The sequence below is a fragment of the Erithacus rubecula genome (genome assembly GCF_903797595.1).
Source record: "Erithacus rubecula genome assembly, chromosome: 4".
NCBI lineage: Eukaryota > Metazoa > Chordata > Aves > Passeriformes > Muscicapidae > Erithacus > Erithacus rubecula.
The window spans coordinates 60861188-60879187 of record NC_136686.1 but is presented as its reverse complement, the minus strand read 5'-3'; positions in this window follow the sequence as shown (position 1 = coordinate 60879187).

The following is an 18000-nucleotide window of genomic DNA, read 5'->3' as shown; positions in this document are numbered from 1 at the left end:
CTCATAAAGTGGAGAAAAAACAAGGAAGGGCTACAAAATTATTAAGAGGCTGGGCTGTTCATTTAATGATGCTGAGAGAGCTGGGGTTGTTTAGCCTGGAGAAGTAAAGGCCCAGGGAGACCTTGCCTGACTGTGAATAACTGACTGGGAGTGAAGAATGAGTCAGGTTCTTCTCAGGGTTGCCTTGTGACAGGACAAGAGACCATTGGAATTAATTTAAAAATTGTGTAGTGAGAAAATAACTGAGGAACTTTATTTATTTGCATTGTAACATTTACTGTGTGTAAGGTGGTGATGGGCACTCCAGCTCCTCAACAAATCATGGACTCATGGTAAGCAGGCAAACATGAGCACCTGGCTTACACACTGCATGTGTCATAAAATTCTTATAAAAATAACTTAAATTAGCCTGAGGAAAAAAAAAAATGTCCATTTTATTTAACTACCCACCTGTGAAATATGAAAGAACATCCTTAAATACTTGAGAGTGCCTTACTGATTGTTTGGAAACTAGAAATGTTAAAGAGCTCAGCTCAATATTGTGCTTAACACTATGCTTAAATGTAATTACATGTATAAATCCTGTTTTAATTCATTTTCAAATACCTCAGTGGTACTTAAAACATGTGTAATTGTGCAATTAAATGCATAGCTGAAAAGGTGCTCCTGATATTTCTGAGACACCATGTAGTCCAAGAACCTAAATAAAGCTATGATTTGAGAAAAGGTTTGTAAATGTAACTACCAGTAGCTATCTACTGCATTTTATGAAACCAATTTAAAATGCTGACTACATGGAAGATTTGATCTGTATTTGAGTATATTTTAATGTTTAGTTTTACTACTGTAAGATTCACAGTCAGTTTTCACTAGGATTCCTAACAAAATTGTACAGTCACATTTTGCATCTAGTGTGGACATTATTTCAGAAAAAAAAAAAAATTAGAATGGAATCATACCTGGGATGTGGAAGTGGAGTTAGTTGCTAGGAATGTAAGATAATACAAAAGGCAGTAAGAAAAGGAGATTCGAAGTCTCATGTGAAGGAAGGTCTAGAATTATTATTTTCTTTTCTTAGCTTGGCTTTAATAAACATGGTGCATATAAACCTCAGAACTGCTCACTGAACTTCATTTTTTAAAACAGAAATATGTGTTTTAGCTAATTTTCTTTGTCTATTCTGTTCTAATGAGGTTTTAAACCCCACAGTTTTTAGGTGAAAGTATCCATGACTATTTTACATGCATTTTGAACCCCATCTTTGTCGAAAATGAAATTCTTTTTGAAAAGGGTGTTAAATCATGCATAGATTAACAGAGACCAGATGTTAGTACAGTTCTGCTTCCAGCTGAATTCTCTTCCATAGTAGAAGTTGATGTGGGCAGGTGACCTGTGTGCAGCTCACACCTTCACCACTGCTCTTTGTGTTGCAAAGATTTTCTTTGGAGCCCTTGTGCAAAGCAATACCACAAACCTGGGCTGTGGATGAGTATCATGATTTTCCTTTATATAAAAAGCTGGACTGTGTAGCACACAACCTCTTCTAACATCTCAGCAATAGCACCTGTAATGCCCTGTTCTGTTCTCACTCTAGGAGTCCTAATTACATGTTTAGTGATTAGACTATAAATATCCATCCAGTCAATGAGAATTAAACACCTTCATGAACCTGAAGCTAATTTTTTATGTCTGATACTTTTTTCTTGGGTTTTTTTTGTTTGGGGTTTTTTGGTTGTTTTTTTTTTTTTTTTTTGTTCTTGTTGTTGTTTTTGGTTTGTTTTTTTTTTGCTTTGATTATCTTGCACAATAAGGCAGAGTTGATGCCTGAACTGTGGGTATATTTAGTAACAGCACAATGAGGCTCTGAGTGAGGAGGACGTGTCTGTGTTTATCTTAACTAAAAGAACATCAAGAATTTTATCACATCTGCTGTGACTGTGTCTCTGTCATTTTGTGTCCCACCATCCATTCGCTTTTAATTTAAACTGTACTTTCTAGAAATTTTAACAAATTTTCCCAGTGACATCACTTGGAACAATATCAAGCCCTCAAAAACAAGCATTTTAACTTTCCTAAAACTTTCAAATCCAGAAGAGCTTAACATATCAGGCAGATTTTTCAGATGTCTTTTAAGACTGGATTTCCCATTTAAAACTAATCCCACCTGTCACCTACTTCCTAAAAACATCCTAAAGTGGCCCATTTTTAAAGCATCTTTGTGCATTTTTCAACCATGCTAAGTACTGTTTGGAGTAATGCTTAGCCTAGGCTTGATGGAAAAGAAACCTTCTGCAGGCACATAAAAACTCTGTGTATTCTGGGTAAACACAATTGTGCCCCTACAATTATGTTGGTGAACAGAAGAAAACTATTGAGCTATGTTTGCCATTAAAATTATTCATTTAAATGGATTGTTTCCATTGTGCACAGGTGGTAAACTTATCTCACATGTTTTTTGTATAAAAGTCTGAAATAAGTGAACACTGGCAAACAGAACCTAATGGTGTCATTAAAATGATTGTAAACATGCCTGTTGTTGCAGATGTGTGCTCTCCTTCTGTTGATATACATTCAGATTGTTGGTCAGGATCAAACACTGCAGACTTTCAGCATGTCAAAAAATGTCTGTATTCTAACAGGTTCTGTTTGGAAAGAAATCTGTTTCCTTAAGGCCAGAATAGCTATAAAATAACCAGACTGCCCGATCAGATCCAATGTCTACTCCTATTTTCTGTGATTAGAGCTGTGTTCCCTGTATTCTCTGCCATCTATGGTTTCAGCTGAACAAGAGATTATGTGTTGCATCATTATGGTTTGAGGAAACGTTTCAACAGAGTAATAAATGCAGAGAAATATACAAAATTCAGGGCCAGGAAGTCATCAGTTTTTTCTTCTCTCTAAAAATGTTGCCCTTTGCTTGACTACAATTGCCAGCTTTGCAGTGATTATTTACTCTACTACACAAGGTAACACAGGCATGGCTGTTGTTATTCACCAGAGGATAGGATGAACTTAAACACATTTCCTCAGAGCCAAATTCTCCAGCCTAAACCAAAAGTTGATGGACAGCTGGGAATTCAGCAAAACCATGTGCTTCCCTTCTGCTTGGAGCAGGAGCTGTGCTCCACAGCTACTTGCAAGGAAAAGTGTAGCTCTGCAGTTGCTCAATCCGCCTTCAAGCAAAGATTCCTCTGGAGTCTGGAGTAAGGCTCATGGGGAAAGAAGCCAGAGGATTTGAATCCATCCATCTGTTTGCACCCTCCCCTTGGGAAAATGTCTGTGCAGTAGTTATATGTCCCATATGGGGGGATTCCTTCTCAGTATTTTTTTCAGGCAATGCCTTCTATAAGAAAGGATTGGTTTAGTCACCCAGGCTATAAACTTCTGTTTATCCAGAATAATGCTCAGAATCCTTAAATGTTCACGGTGTCACTTGTACTAAATCCTAGTATTTAGGCTTGATAATTTCAAAATAATTTAGCTCCCTTTAGTGAGCCAAGAAAGAGTGCTATAGCATAACCCACCATACGCTGGCTAACAGCTCTCATCTCTGCTCAAGTGCAAAAGGAAATCAGATCTTCAGTTTGAGTGTCTGTAGCTCTCCAGGCAGTGGTGGTGCTATGCCCAGCACAGCAGAGACAGCTGGTTTACAGACAGCTACAGTCACATCTTAGAAGTTAAGAACTTTTGTGTCAGGAATATACCAGATTTTAGATGTGGGGCCCAAATCTCTTGGCATCAGAGGAACTCCAGCACAACTTTGGATTATGTAGGTGTAATACTGATGCCTAAGACAGCAAAATCCATTCCATACAGCACAATGAATCTTTAGAAATGGTAAAAGGCGTACAGTGTCCTTTTCTTTATAAAACACACAGAGCTCTTTACCTACAAAAGTCTTGGACTTCTTGACTTCTTTCTGTGTAGTACACTGCCTGAATATAGATTGCTTGTGATGTTATTAGATTGCTGTAGTTGCACTGGAGGCTTGATACCTAAGCAATCAGTGCCAGCACAATATCTCTATCCAACTTGCGTAGCTGATGGAAGCATCCTCCATGATCTATTAACCAGATGAAGCACAGAAGGTTGCTCAGGGAGTTTCCTTAGCTGAATGTGAACTTCAGCTCCAGAATTAAATCTTTTATTTGAGTGCAGCCTCAGCATTGATGAAGAATAATGTCAATGCAATTATTTTGCACTTTAGCTTATCTGAGTGAGAAAGTGGCTCTTTACAGTGATTTCCTCTTCCTTCTTTCAAAAAACAAGTCCTGCTTCAGTTAAAAATAGCCATGCACAAATTTAGAATGAAAATTCTTAGCATTACTTGTGGCTTTTGTGTTTCGCTGTTTACAACCAAAATTCCCAAAGAAAAAAATGTGGTGCACTTCTATATTTAGTAAATTGCTCTGGTGGAGAGTTAATGAGGCTGTCCATCCACCTTGGTTGTTCAAATTGCCTCCTTGATTGATGATGCAGAGAGCAAACCTGCACCATGGGTCAGTGCCCAGAACAGCCCTGCACGAGACACATTGCAGAGTTCCTTGTGTAGGTGGAGACAGTTTCTACCCCACAGCATTCAGACACACTAGATCTCTCCAGGAACAAGCAGAGGATTTACCATAATGGAAGCAAAAGTAGGTAATTTTTATTAATCTCATTTTTGTTTTTAACCTTTTTTGCTTTTTCTTATGTAATTTTTGATTTAAAGATTTGATTTGAAGATCTACCTGCCATAATGCTAAGTAATTTAAAGTGATTTTCTGTATGTTAACTTTCTCTCAAGCTGCTGAATCTTATTTTCATTTTGTGCACAGTGCAGCACAACTTTTTAAAATAGTACATGCCAGCCAGAGAACAACATAGCTAGAGGTGCTGAGACTACCTGCTCTTGGTTATGCAGTATGTCTTAGGAAGTTTATTAGATTTAATTTAACAATGGTTCTTTTATTAACTGAGTACTTTTGAGTCCCATTTGCTGGGTAATTTCATTTTGACTATTTTCCAAGCAGCAGTACCAACAGCTTACCTGCATGGGGAGGGTTGCTGGCAGCAGCTGGATGATCAGGCAGGCTGCATTCTGTATTGCTTGTTTGAGCAGGGCTGTGTCCTTCAGCAGCACTGACCCAGTGCAAAACACAGTGTCCCCTCACCACTGTGCCTGCTGCACTTGCTGTTGGAATTTCTTGTTTGAGCAGGGCTGTGTCCTTCAGCAGCACTGACCCAGAACAGTGCATGGAGTGCCTCACAGGGAGCCCTGCAGCCTGGAGGGAGCTTCACTCTGGAGCACTAGAGCAGTCACCATCCCTGCAGAGTGCTCCAGGAGCAGGAAAAAAAGTGTTTAATGTAATTACAACCCACCTGAATGGTCTCCCTGCCAGGCTACCAGGGTGGAGATGCTGCTTTAACTGGGAAACTGGTGCACAGCTGAGCTGTGTTTCTGCTGATTCTCTGAATGTCACTGACATTGGAGTTCTGTTAGTCCTTGGTACCATGTGGGATTGGCAGCACAGCAGGGAGCAGCACAGGAGGGGTCCAGGCTCTTCTCCTCTTCCCCAGATCACAGCTTAGCAACCTCTTCTCTGAGAAACAGATTTCAAACTGCTGGATTAGGAAGGATTTCATCCAAGTTTCCCCAGTGAAAATAGAGCTGTAGGGATGAGACTGCTATGGCAAAAAAACAGCCTTTCCTTTCTCATGCTCAGCTCCAATCTGCTCACAGTGTGTCCATGGCTCCTGGGTTGGTTTAGGGCAAATTTGGGAGGAAACAGATGATTTGAGATAGAAGCATCCTAAAGTCACCCTAGGACAGCTCCTTTGTGGGGTCCACAGGTCAGGTATGGCTACCTAAACTCTGAACAGGAGACAGTCACAGACCCATGTTTAGCTCAGACTGAAGGTGCCATTTCTGGTAATTCATATGGTAATAGAATTTTAAAACTTCTTCTTTTTTTCTTGTTTTTTTTTTTTTTCTTGTTTTTTTTTTTTTTTTTTAAGAGGCAGAAGTTATATTTAGGAAAGTATCAACTGAAGAATTTTCATTTCAGGTGTTAAATTATAACTTCATCAGCCATATTTGTGCAATTTTTTGAAACTTCATAGAATCATTTCTAAGTATTCAAATTGTTTTTCAAATTTTGATAGTTTGTACTTCTTGTCTTGTTTTTCTTTTTCCTTTTTCCCCAGTGGTAGGCAGTTGAAAGAAGGAAACTGCTTCTAATGAAACCATTAATTTCAATTTTTTTAAAATTGGCATGCATTTGTAACAAGGCAACAAATGTTATTTTTTCTCAGTTCTTTTTCATGGAAAAATTGTCATGATGCATATTTCTGTGGAAAAAAAAGAAAAAGAGAGATTTTTATGAGATAGAAAACTGCAAAAATTTTATGCTTGAATGAGTAATGAATATCTCAATTATTAGTTCAGGATTATCACAATAGTGAATATTCAACAGCTACACTTTGCACAAGATATTTCTATCAACTAGTACCATTCTGCTGATGTATATTTCTATTTATTTGTTTATTTGTTTGTTTGTTTTAGAAGTCCAGTCATAAAGGAAGAATTATGTGTCAAAAACTTACTGTGTGATTCAATTTCAGGTCATATTGGTTTAGGGGGTGGGAGGAGGTTGTTTGTTTTTTCAGTCTTTAAGATTTCTTTGGTTTTGTTGTCATTATTTTTATGGAAGCAAATCTTGACTTGCTGCAATCCTTGAATTGTTTCCTCCTTCTTTAATAGACCACTTGCCTCCTACATGTGCCAAAAAAAGACTCTAGGAATAGCTCTGCAAGGACTTATTTAAAGTTACTTTAATCACTAATTGCGGTTTTTAAATGCATGTCATTTTCTTAATTTTAGTCTGGCCCAACAAATGATGATAGTCTAATCCTGAATTCAAGATTATCTTTTTTACTAGTGTTGTTTGGAATATATTAACTTCTGCATGATTTGTTCAGGGTGAAAAGAACAATAATAATATATTAGGCATAAAAAACATTGGTGTTCAACAAAGAAAGTTGAATGCTGATGTGCTGGTATGGGTGATGAGTCAGTGGTTAAATGGAAGATTTTCCCATTTAAATGAAAGTTTCCCATCATGGTCACTGATGTCAATGAGGTTTTTTTTGTTTGATGTTTTTGGTAGTTTTATTGGTTGGTTGTTGTTTGTGGGACTTTTGTTTTCCTTTTTTTTTTCCTTTTTGTCTTTCCACGAGTTAGTAATCTTTGTTGTTCTAAAAGCATCTTTATTTAAAAAAAAAAAAAAATCACCTTTCTGCTACAAAACTGAACTCTGCAAGTTTGGGTTTCATTAGTGCCTTGCTTGCATCACTGAAAGACTGTTAAGAGGAAGAACTTGTTAGAAGAGTAAACATCTGCTCCAGAACTTCAGGAATCAGTGCAGTTATGCAGTCATGGCTTTGCATTCTACAGCCAGGAGGTTTAGAAGCTGCTGTGTGGAAATGCAATGCTCTTTGCCTGTAGGTTCCATCCTTTGAGTCTGACCTTTGGTCTGTGAACTTTGAAAGAAGAGCAAAGGTGGGAGGTATACTCTTTTCTTTTTTTCTTTTCCCCTGTTATTCCTGTGTATGAAGGTAGTGACTTTTCTTTCACCTCTGATAAAGTGGGACTAAGCCTAAGGGTTTGGCATTTTAAAGGGATATACTTAAAATTTATTTTATTTTTATACTTAAAATTTTTTCTCAAAATTTATTTGAGCAAAATCTCATCACTAGACACCTCAAAACTTATTACTTACTGTCTGATAATGGTCACTATTTACTATTGGCATACAATAAATTAGAATCATTTTGTCACAAACCTAGGCTGTAAAATTGCATTCCTAGTAGAAGGTATTTTAAAGATGAAGGAGCACATGAAATTATATAAGATATAAGATAGAATTTCAAAAATAGATCATATGTCTAAGGCACTTTCTTTTCTGAAAAATAAATTTGTTATCCATACTTAGATTTATTCAGATCACTGGAAATTTTTAAATAAAATGTAATTTTCCTCCCAAATGAGACAGACTTCCTTGCAGAAAAAGCATATGGCCTTATAAGCATCAGTAGTCATGGCTGGTAAATATTGGCATTAGAATAACAGGAAAGTCTCAGTAAGAAGTGAGGTCAGAGCTGGGTGCTCTGCTCTGCAAACATCTGAAGGCACAGAGAGTTTGCTGTCAGACAGTGGTAAATAAATGAAAGGTCATTATGTTCCTGTATAAAGTAGATGACTTTTTATTATTTTTTATCAGAAGGGCTGAACCTACTTAACCTTTAAGTCTTATGTCATCCTCTGTTTTTTTCTAAATGTTTCTGCCTCTTCACCTTCTATTAAAACTGCAGTTCTTGAGCTGGCATCCACCACGAAGAAAAGCAAAAGGAAAATAAAAAAAGAAATATAGTCTCTGCACAGGCAGAAGAGGATCTTTGTAATTTATGAGCTGTGGCTCTTTGTAGAGAAATTTAAATAATTCTAGATTGTTTTTAGTGTAGGTATCCCCTCCAGCCCTAAAATGAAGCTAGTGTCCCCTTTTAGGAAAGCCTCCTGCTGGTGCTGTGTGTGGTGTAAAGAGCTGGAACAGAAGCAACACAAGCTCTCAATATTGTGGTAGAATAGGCTCAGTGGATGGAAACATTCTGAAAATGGACACTTGGCACCATGAAAAAACCTCAAAGGATTTATACATACACAGTGACTTTGCCCTACACACACACCATATATAATGCCCTGTAATTTCCTCTCTCTTCTCCCCTCCCAAATTATGTGCAGAAGCATCTAATAAACTGTCTTGCTAAGACATACTGCATAACCAAGGCACATGGGTGAGAGAGAAATAGCATTAAGAAGAATATTCTGTGTTGATGGTTATGTGGACTTGACTTTTCAGAAGGAATGACCTCAGCCTCATTCCTCAAGGCTTCCCTTCTTTACAGTCCAAGAATCTGAGTCAAAATTGCTGGGACTTAAATGCCAAACTAATCTAATTTAATACTTTTAGCAATAGCTTGAGTCATGCTCTGAATGTTCTGCCTTGCTTCATTTAATTAAAAAAACAACACAAGGCAAAAATAATACAAAAGCAAGGCTGCCAGAACTCTGCAGTCTGCTTGTTTTCCAAGAGGGATTTGTTTACCAACTTTATTCTTTATATGGAGGACAGTTAAGCTGTTTTCACTAGCTCATTTCTAATACTACCACATCACCCAAGCCAAAGACTATGAGCTCTGCATTTCTTCCAACCAAAGAAGGCAAATTGTAGTTAATAATATATCACTGTTTCAAACAAATACTTTATTTCTGTAATTAAGTTCAGCAGCAGTATTAACATACCAGCACAACAACACAAAACCTATGTATTCATATGTCTGTTTTCATGGAGGAATTGACAAAAGAACAGCAAGACTAAAAGCTAGGCAAGTAGTTTGGTAGTTTATTTTTTTAAGTTTTCTCTGAGCACTGAGGAGGTCACAACTCAAGCAGAAGTTGTTGTGAACCTCCTTTCTTAATGAGTTTCTCATCCACTTACTCCTTTTTATCCAATCCCTTATTATATGGGTCATCAACACACCATTATCTGGAAGAGGGTAAGGAGAAATTTCCCTCTGAAAATTCCTTAGATGGTTGTCTATAAGGCAGCTTTATACACTTGTGCTAAATATCCCTGGCCAATGTCCCATACTAGATGTTGATTTAAAGCAGTGTGTCAACATTTGCACCCATGTAGAGAATATAAAACCGTAAAAACATTTGGCATTTGAATGTGCACTTGTAGTGTCTGCATTCTCTAAACTTTCAGGCTTAGGTTTTCTATAGCTATTTTGTGTAACCTTTTGAAAGAATAATTCCACTCATCTTTAATTCAATTTATTTCTAGTCTCATCAAGTTATTATAAGTCACTGTGAACAATTTCTTCACAAATGTTGGGTTTAATCTGACTTAACATTAAAAGCTTACAATGTGGATGCATGTGTCAAGACTTCTTTTATAGACTGACAAAAAAATTATCTCTAGAGAGTGATTTATCTGATCTATTTAAACAATATATTTACCAAAGGATATATTGCTCATACTGTGCAACTTTCTACTCCTTCCTTTTGACCATAAGAGAATCTAATTCTTACTAGCTCAAAAATTAACTCTAAGAGAAATCTTAGCCAATTGGGTCTGTAGTCTAGGCGAAAGTCTCACAAGATTATGTTGACTGTGGAAATATTTATACCTGAGCTCCAAACAGGAGGCATATTTTGATAGCCAAAAGCACCCATCTGTACTTCCTTCAGCAGACAATTGCCATGGCAAAGGAAGGGCTGAGTTGCAGAAGTTGGGCTTTGGCATCTCCCATCTTTACAGCAATCCCCGCGAGTTCCTCCGAGCTGAGCGGCCGGAGCTCCCTGGCCAAACAGCTGCTCCACATCTTCTCCAGGGAAAAGGCACAAGGCCAGATATTTTTCTCCACATTCTTTGAAGTAGCTTTGCCACTGCTATTGGTATACATACCATAATTTGATTTAAACAATTTGTTCTTGCAAAGGGAGCTGTGGCCAAGTCATACGCAGTTAAGGGAAATTAAGACAATGTAATCATTTCCTATTTATTAGAATGAGGAATGAACTTGGATGTCCACATACTTCAGAAAAACAGTGATAAGGATCCATGTATGAATTTAATGGCAAACTCAAATTCTGTCACAAGCAATATAACTGTATGTCCAAAAGTCCTCAACTTTGGTAAAAAAAAAAAAAAAAAAAATTGATCTGATAATACATTTTAATTTTTGGGGTCAACTCTTTCTAAAAACAAGACCTCTCTTTACACTAGCCATGATTGCTAAAGTTTTAGTTTCTCTACAGAAGGAAAAACAATCTCTAGTTCCTTAAAACTCAGGATAGATGAAAATATTTAATATTCACCACCTGCAAATGCTTCCTGAATTAAATAACAGGTCTGAAATCTATTTTCATCTTTGTACATCCCTGTCTGGACCATTGGTAAATTCACTTTGACTCAACTCATAAAATCCATAAAACAGACAGAGATAAAAACATTTCTTCTCTTTCTATGTTTAAATTATTGACTAGGGAAACCACAAAGCAAAGGCAGGTAAGTTAGAGGGCAGCCAGACACTAACTGTAATTGCATGTGAAATATTAGAAAATACTACATAAACATGGCATGGACTTTTGAATGTCTAATTTTGTTTCCACTGAGGTTTTGTCTGGGCTCCAAATATGTATTCACTGAACTGCTTAAGCCCATCTACTGAGACACAGGTGGCAGAAATAATCATTATTGTTGAAGGTTTTTTTGGACTCAAAGCAAACAACATTGTAACCAAACAGAAAAAGGGAAGAAATAGGTATGTGTCTCTAAAGAACCTGAATAGGTGGTCAGAAAAATTGTATTTGAGAACATGCCAAAATAAGAAGCATGCAGCTTAAAATCACTGGTACTAGATCTGCAGCTATGTTGTCAACTCTCTTTGTTATGCCTAAATCATAAGCCCCAAAGACTGCTTTGCAGTCCTAGTGGCCATCCATCCTTGATGAACAAAAATATAAGGGCTGGAAACCATTCTGAAAGCTGAACTTTTAAAAAGCATTACTTTTTCCACCAGTCTGGCCAAATCTCTGTTCACCAAGAACTTTGAGCATAAACATCAAAACCTGCTTTTCCAGACAGGCTCGTAAACAATTACAGCTCCTAACTAGACATTGACCTCACTTGCCATATCACTGTACCACTTTTACTGTTCCAAATAGTTGTCAAGTGCCAGTAGGCTTTATTTTTACTGCTATATTACTCTGTGGCTGCAGTGTGCTGATGTTATTTGAGCTATAATGGTTGGTGGATTGAGATCAAGACTCTGACCTCTGAGTCAAATGACCATTCATGAATAATGCATGTAGCTGTTTGTCTACTGCTTTTGTTTTTTAAGTATTATTCCTTCTTCTTGTTCTTCCCCTCTTCTAAAGGCACAGCATGCTTTTTATCTAGAGGCAGATAGGCAATTAAAAAAAATTCTACTCAGACGAAAAGATTTTTTCAGTTATTGCCATAAAAATACGTTGCCAATGAGATTTCCTGCGCTTGTGATTTCTTCCTGAAACACAGAGTACATTCCAATATTTTAGAAATAGGTCTTGGATTGCCAGTAAAATGAAATCTCAATAATGCTTGATTATCCCCTAAATATTTGAGGGAAAACTAGTATAAATATCTATGAATGTCAAACCCTAGGCAATAGAAGCCTGTTAATCTAGAACAGTGTTTAAAGAATACAAATGCTAGAAAACTTATTATCTCTGTCCAAATATCCAGCTGTCATGAATCTATGCTAATCTATTTTCCCACTTTTAATTTCTTGCCTGTCTTACAATAAATATTATCTAGACCCTTGCATTTCCCTGTAGATATTGCTAAATTCTCCTCACAGTGAGAAAGCAAATGCTCTCTTCTCATTTTAGATCTGGCATTGATATCTTCTACTTAGTAGTAAGTACAGTATCCCTAAGGGAAAAGCATAAATTTCACCATCATACCAATTCATCTTATAGATTTTCTGGCTGGATATACTTAGTTTCTTTCTCTCTTTCTATTCTTAAGACATTTCTCACCTTGAATTCACCTTTAGTCCCTGACCTAACATTTCCAGTCATCATCTGTATTTTGCACCCTAGTAGGTGACACTAAAATCTATAAGAAAAATGTGTACAACAATTGTGCTTTCAGTGTTAATCTGCTTTTAATGGAGTATTTGCTCTTAGCAATCTGAAACCGTCTCCTTGACTTGATCTCCTTTTAATCTAATGCATCTGGAGAAATGGTAAAAACTTCATTTGTTTTGTAAATGGATAAAGCATTCCTTGCTCATCTTCTGTGTATGTGCATTGGAGTAGATTTTATTAATTTCAATTCAGCCTTCTGGTAATTCCTAAGTTCCAAAAGGTATCCAACTGTTTGGATAATATTATTACCTTACCCATTTATAAAGCTCCTTTTCTCACTCCAAAAGTAACATTTCTGTCCACTTTCATGGAGCAGGATTTTCCTTGGGCATTCTCTGAAGTGGACTTTTTTTGTTTTTCACCAAAGTTGCACAGGTCATTTTTTTTTTTGTTTGGTTTTTTTTTTTTTTTTTTTTTTTGTTTTTTTTTGTTTTTTGGTATTTTTAATCTAAGTTAATATTTAATTTCAATTCAATGAACTTTGGTTTAGTTACCATTGACTTTCTGGATCTTACCTGCATTTTTCTTGGCTCAGCTCAACAAAATGTGAGCGACTGTCCTAGGATAGATTATTGCACATGGATAACCCATATTGTAAGAGCAGAGAAATTTCAAGTGGCTTAGTTAAGGACTTGGTTCTCCAGTTGTTCTGTATGCTGAAATTCCAAAACACTGGCAGGAGTTTCTAAATAGATAAAGAATCTAATGCTAAGACAGCATTAATAAAAAATGACTTTTAGTTAGCACATGACTAGATATTTACAGGCTAAATCAGAATGTCAAATGACTTCTGAGCTGGTGACACCCTGGATAATCAGGACTTGCCAATACATGACTAATTATCCAGAACAAACTGTGCTTGCCTGATTTTTCAGCTGTATAGTGTTTTTCCACATTAATTTTTTCTGTATTTTTTTCTATTTGAACTTCTCTGGGCAAGCAGCTGTGCATAGCAGGATGCTGACTTGGTTCAGCAGAAGTGATTTATAAAGGTATTGTACAAAGACACACACCTCAGGGCCCTTATTCAATTTTTACATCACTTCTCAGACAGATTCTTATTATAGTTGCTTCATACTGTTTAAATATTTAGCTGAAAGCATATTCATTAACTGAGTTTTTTGTTACTCCTCATGCAAAATATATCCCTTCTTACCCTCAAAATATTTAAACACTTATAGACATAAATAGTCCTATTGCTATTTTATCTCACTGATTGCACTGCACTCCTGCTTTAAAACAGTGCATTTCAGAGAACAGCTCTTAGTCAGATGCCTGTTTAAACACCTTCCTGATGTACAGCCTAATTCTGTCCTTGTTACATGACTTGTGTAATTCTTCTGGTTTTTAATCCATAATAATTCTTTATCTGCCAAACTGTATGTTGGGGATTAATTACTAATTATAATTTCTTGTCTCCACTTCATAACAAAAATCATTGATGTCACTACTCTGGGATAATTTTTAAATATATGCTGCTCTAAACTAGTATGTTTAACTACAAGGACAGTGACACTTACTCATAACTCATAACTAAGCTTCTGCACTGTTTTGAATTGCATTTTCACACAACTCTAACAATCTGTTTCAGAAATGGCAAGGTCAGAAACAAAGTAGTGAATAAAAAAAAAAAATAAAAAAAGAACAGGCCATGAAATTTCAATTTATAAATAGGTTCTCCCTTCAATCCTTTGTGAAAAATTTTGCACCTTCATTCCTTGCTTGCATTACCCAGGATCTGCTAAAATGAGGAAGGAATTAAGCTAAGTGCTTTATGCAGCTAACAAGATTTCCTTGAAATGGAAGGTCTTGGAAGAAGATTGGTGTGGGCTCATATAACCAAGCTTTATGCTGAAATTGAGGTGTTTTGAACTTGCCAACTCTTCAGATGTCCTGGTGTCGTGTTCCCTGATGCCAGGCTGGGATCTATGAAGCAAGACCAGATGCTCAAGGGACAGACATCCCCAGGCTGGGACATCCCCCAGGACACATTTCCTCAGTGTGTTCTTCTGTCCTATTGCCCAGTACACTGTGTATTGCAGAGCCCACTCTCAGCTGCCAAAATGTCTCTGTTGACTGAGACAAACTTAGGAGCCCATCTGTGAATTCTATTCCCAGCACTAGGCATCTATATTTAGGAACTGTCACACTTAAGAGTGTAGAAAAATCTGGGGGGGTTTGCTTTTTTGTTTAAATGTTGGTCAGGTGGATCAGGAATTTACCTTAACTTTTTAACCAGGCTGAACAGCTCTTCCTCTATCTTAAAAATAGAGGGATATTTAAGTACTGTTTTCTTTTATTGCTGAAATCCTGGTCTGAGGAATTTGGTAAAAGATGATATCTTAAATTGTGGGACTTGATCAAAATTTCTTGATTGTTCTTTAGTTTTTCCAATATATGCCTGAATTTAACATTCTTTGGAATCATTTTTAACCATTTGAGACAGTCCTTTTCAAGCTTATTTTCAAGAAATAAGAAAGATAAAAAGTTATGGACCTTTCACTGAAATGAAAGGCACTTTCCATCTTCCCAAAACCTGTCTGTCAACACAGAAGAAATATGCGAAAAATGTGAGACAAACAAGCCATATGTTTTGCTTTTCATGCATCTGGCAAAAATGTGATTTCTTTTGCCATGTTTCTCCTGTGATGAGAATTTATTTCACAAAACTGACATCACATATTTCCTCTCATTTCTTTCTGAGCCTTCATATTTACCTAAATTTGCTGTTCTACATTGTTCTTTTTTTAGTTTCCTAGATGCATTGTCTCTAAGGTCTTTAGAGAATTTTACTGGTCCATGACATTGCTAAAATTGCAGGACAATATTTAATCCAGTGGAAAATGTGACTAGATCTAAGGGCTGGAATTGTAAGAAAAATAGTATAATACCTTAGGGTACTTTATCAATAACTTAGGTATTGCTCTTGATCATGGTGAGTCTTTTAGGATACCTTATGAAAAGATGTTTACTGATTCAATTAAAAATTTTGGGGACTGTGCAAAAGCACTATTTTAATTCTTCTTTTTATGATATAAAAATTTGAAATGGATAACAGTAGTGATCTCTACTGTTCTTGAAATATAATAAAATACAACACCTCCAACAATCCTTCAGAAAAATTAGATCATGCCTTATGGTCTTTGATTTCTACTTCCTATCTGAAATGTAGGAATCACATGTTTATCTGCATAGTACAGTACAAACCTATTCATTCCCTCATTTGTCTCTTCTTTCATAGCTGTGATATCACATTCATTTCACACTTCTTCTAGTTTCAGTGCTCAAATTGTCCTCAGGCACAGGATTTATTTCACTCTGTTCTATTCCACTATCGTGGTTTAACCCCAAATTGAACTCAACCCATACAGTCACTCATCCTCTTCTGGTGGAATGGGAGAATTGAAAAGTTGTGAGCTGAGATAAAGACAGTTCAATTGGTAAAGGTTTTCAAAGCCAAGCAAAGCCAAGCAAAGCAAAGCAAAGCAAGGAATTAATTCCCCACTTTCCATGGGCAAGCAGGTGTTCAGCAATCCCCAGGAAAGCAGGGATCCATTACCACGTGTAATTGTGACTTGGAAAGACAAATGACAAAATTCTGAATGTCCTCTCTTCTCCTTCTTTTCCCACCAGCTTTATATGTTAACCATGACTCCATAGGGTTTGGAACACCCTTTGGTCAGCTGGGGCCAGCTGTCCTGGCTGTGTCCCCCTCCCAGCTCTTCATGCACCCCCAATTTACCTGCTGGAGGGGTGAGGCAAGGAGCAGAAATGGCCTTGGCTGTGTGCAAGTCCTGCTCAACAATAACAAAAACACCTCTTTCTTGTATGAATCCAAAACATAACCCCATACAATTAAAATGGTGGTACACAATTAAAAAAAATTAATTCTTTGTCTTTTTTCCTTGAATAGAATCCAAACCACATCACTAAGAAGATATATATAGACACTTTATTTTAAATCTAAAATAATAACCATAGTTATAGTAATTATATAGAGAGTTACTCTGCATGGCAAAGCAAGTTATAGTAGTTTTTTAGATTCAGTTAGATGGATAACTTTAGAACTCAGCCGTGATATTGCTAGGCTGTTCTTACAAACTCCTATTATCCTGTCCTATATCATCTGTTCATACCATATGCTTGCAAAACATTCATAGCTCAGAAATTTTAGGTTGACTACCTCTGAATTGAGCATGTTTGCAAATATTTGTAAGACAGAAACTCAATTTTAAATGCTAAAATTTTCACACTTCAAAGCTTTCTTCCTTCAGAGCAAAAGCTTCTGGGCACTCAATCAAAAAATTAACTAAAACAACATTTTCAAAATTGTTACAACATTTTCAAAATTGTTATACCCCAAATAAAGCAAGAAAATAGAAAATGAAAGAAACACATAAAGAAATAAACTGTTTTTGTTGACTAAAGTGACACCACATGTGGAGGATGAAATAGCTCAAGCAGAGATTTCTTTCTGTTTCCAGTTCCTCTGTATATCATCTATGCACTTGCCACACACCAACAACCGCCCACAGTTTTGGCATACAAAATTGCCAGACTATTTGGTGCAATCCTGAGGGCTCAACTCTAAATGAAAGCACTTTTATTTCACAGAATATCAACAAGCAGACACTGGTGCAAAGGGCTCAAGTCTCATTTATAATAAAATAGCACAATCTCGTTGATTTCAAAGGAGGTCTGTCAGTTCATGCCAGAAGAAAATGTGTCTCTTTATTAATAATAAAAATACAGTTATAAACTCCAGAAAAAATATTCTATAAATTTACTGATTTCTGATATAAGTCTCATATGTCATTTAAATGAAAGCCTTCAAAACTTCCTGCTGGTATACCTCAGACGTATATTCTTTTGGATACAAAAATTTTCCTTGATAATCTAAAGAGCTGGAACAGCTAAAATCTGAAAATAGTGCATTGACTCCATAAACTAGCAACACTGAATCATTAAATTAATGCTTACTATAAATAAACTAATCCTAAAAATTCATACTAAAAGAAATGAACTTTTTTCTTACCAGCACTTAGAATCATAGTAACATCAAAAGACCTCTAAGATCATTAAATTAAATCATTAATCCAGCTCTGCCATGTTCACCTCTGAACTGTGTCCCTAAATGCCACAACCTCACATCTTTGGTACACTTCCAGTGATCACCATTTCCCTGAGCAGCCTATTCCAATGCCTGGCCATCCTTCCAGTGAATAAATTCTTCCTAATATCCATTCTAAACCTCCCCTGGCACA